Source organism: Carettochelys insculpta, unplaced genomic scaffold (genome assembly GCF_033958435.1).
Source record: "Carettochelys insculpta isolate YL-2023 unplaced genomic scaffold, ASM3395843v1 scaffold_0049, whole genome shotgun sequence".
Lineage (NCBI taxonomy): Eukaryota > Metazoa > Chordata > Testudines > Carettochelyidae > Carettochelys > Carettochelys insculpta.
The window spans coordinates 142,501-142,785 of NW_027439086.1; positions in this window are offsets into that span (position 1 = coordinate 142,501).

Sequence of the window (285 nt, forward strand, 5' to 3'; positions counted from 1 at the left end):
GACCCCTGGGTGGGCTGACGGTGCCGCTCGGCCTCGCCCGACCGAAGCGGATGGACAGCCGGAGGGGGGGTGGCGGCTCGGACCGCCGACCCGCCCCGTCAAGGACGCAGCGCACGAGGGGGCCGTGGGACGGGCCCGCGCCCGTTGCCCGACGAGCCCCCGTGGGGTGGAAGGGGTCCCCCCCCTGCCGGGGAACGTCCCTCCAAGCACGGGTGCGGAAGAGAAGGAGGAGCAGGGTCCCAGGTCCGCCTGAACACCGGCGAGATCCCTGCCCGCCGCGGGAAG